This window comes from Myotis lucifugus, unplaced genomic scaffold, assembly GCF_000147115.1.
Source record: "Myotis lucifugus unplaced genomic scaffold, Myoluc2.0 scaffold_23, whole genome shotgun sequence".
Lineage (NCBI taxonomy): Eukaryota > Metazoa > Chordata > Mammalia > Chiroptera > Vespertilionidae > Myotis > Myotis lucifugus.
In genome coordinates this window covers 7017687-7019798 of record NW_005871071.1, presented here as the reverse complement: position 1 = coordinate 7019798, position 2112 = coordinate 7017687, and the positions used below count along the sequence as shown (strand labels likewise).

Here is a 2112-nt window from a genome sequence, read left to right as displayed (position 1 = left end):
GGGACACATCGTGTGCGAGTGAGTCCGCCTTCCAGCATCCCTCCCAGACCGGCCCCGGCGGCCGCGCGCCCGAGCCCTTCCGCCGGCGCGTCAGCGGGTCCCCCTCCCACCCGCCGCCCGACCCACTCCGGAGGGGAGAAGGGGGCGAGAGGGTGTGATTCTCGTTTTAACGGAGGCGCAGGAAATGGGCCATTTCTAGAGTTGGGCCACACAAAGAAACCGGCGGAATGATCCGCTCTCGGCGCCCGCGAGTCCCGGCTCGCCCGGCGCCTGCGCGCACGGGTGGGAGTGCAGCCATGTGCGCGGGAGCGGGCCGCCGCCGCCGCCACCGGGCTTTCCCGCCTCCTCCTCATCCTCCTCCGCGGGCTGGGAGTTGGGCAGCGGCAGTGCGTGTGCTAACCTCCCTGTCTGTCCGGCATGAACGCTGCGGGGCGGGGAGTCCGGGCTCCGCGGTTCAGTCTAGGCGCCTCGCAGAGATGGAGGGCGGCCGGGTTTCCCTGAACAGCGGCCTTAGGTGCAGCTAGGCAGGCTGGGGCAGGAGTCGCTGTTGCGGTGCGAGGGGAGGAACGAGGATGGTCAGGTTTATGACGTATGTATTACTGTAGCTTTTTTTTAAAGCCTGATGCTGTCTCATACTTGGTAGGTCCTAATAACTGCTCTCTGAACTCCCCTGGGTGACTGTCCCCGGAGGTAGAGATGTGCTTCTTTTTGTGGCCAGAGTGTCAAGAGTTGTGTTTTGCGTTGTATTTAGAGGAGCAAAAGTTTATTTAGATACGGTGATATGCAAAGTAAAGCCTTATGAGTTTAATGTACGCGGGCCGACTTGCTAAGAAACCCAACGCACTGCTTTGTTTCTGGGGGTTTCTATTATTGACTTATTTTAGAGAGAGAAACATCTATGTGTTGTCCCACTTATTTAGGCATTTATTGGTTGCTTTTTTTTTAAATTACATCTTTATTGTTCAGATTATTACAGTTGTTCCTCTTTTTTCCCCCCGGTTCCCACCCCACTCTCTGCCCTTACCTCCCCCCCCCCCCCCCCATCCATAGGTGTACGATTTTTGTTCATTCTCTCCCCACACCCCTTTCCCCCCGGAGAATAGTCAGTCCACTCCCTTTCTATGCCCCTGATTCTATTATATTCACCAGTTTATTCTGTTCATCAGATTATTTATTCACTTGATTTTTAGATTCACTTGTTGATAGATGTGTATTTGTTGTTCATAATTTTTATCTTTACCTTTTTCTTCTTCTTCCTCTTCTTAAAGGATACCTTTTCAGCATTTCATATAATACTGGTTTGGTGGTGATGAACTCTTTTAGCTTTTTCTTATCTGTGAAGCTCTTTATCTGACCTTCAATTCTGAATGATAGCTTTGCTGGGTAAAGTAATCTTGGTTGTAGGTTCTTGGTATTCATCACTTTGAATATTTCTTGCCACTCCCTTCTGGCCTGCATAGTTTCTGTTGAGAAATCAGCTGATAGCTGTATGGGTACACTCTTGTAGGTAACTGACTGTCTTTCTCTTGCTGCTTTTAAGATTCACTCTTTGTCTTTTGCTCTTGGCATTTTAATTATGATGTGTCTTGGTGTGGTCCTCTTTGGATTCCTTTTGTTTGGGGTTTTCTGCGCTTCCTGGATTGGAAGTCTATTTCTTTCATCAGGTAGGGGAAGTTTTCTGTCATTATTTCTTCAAATAGGTTTTCAATATCTTGCTCTCTCTCTTCTTCTGGCACCCCTATAATTCGGATGTTGGTACACTTGAAGTTGTCCCAGAGGCTCCTTACACTATCTTCATATTTTTGGATTCTTTTTTCTTTTTGTTTTTCCGGTTGGGTGTTTTTTGCTTCTTCGTACTTCAAATCTTTGACTTGATTCTTGCGCTCCTCTGGTCTGCTGTTGGGAGTCTGTATAATATTCTTTATTTCAGTCAGTGTATGCTTAATTTCTAGTTGGTCCTTTTTCATATCCTCGAGGGTCTCACTAGATTTATGGACGGTCTTACTAAATTTATCGGCGGTTTCTAGAAAATTATTGAAAAACCTTATAACCGTGGTTTTGAAATCTATATCCAGTAGTTTGCTTTCCTCCATTTCTGTCATTTGTGACCTG

At 47.6% G+C, this 2112-nt stretch overlaps 1 protein-coding gene across 5 annotated transcripts in view; it reads right to left on the bottom strand.

Moving 5' to 3' along the window:
• Nucleotides 1-551, bottom strand: part of GABPB1 (GA binding protein transcription factor beta subunit 1) — a 58815-nt gene extending 58264 nt beyond the window's left edge. For 4 of the 5 annotated variants that reach the window (XM_023751665.1, XM_023751667.1, XM_023751669.1 and 1 more), the window contains exon 1: nt 401-550. The gene's annotated coding sequence lies outside the window, so the exon portion shown is untranslated. Of the gene's footprint in view, nt 1-400 lie in introns of all 5 variants that reach the window. The other variant, XM_023751671.1, reaches the window with a different exon arrangement.
• Between the last annotated feature and the right edge of the window lie 1561 nt (nt 552-2112).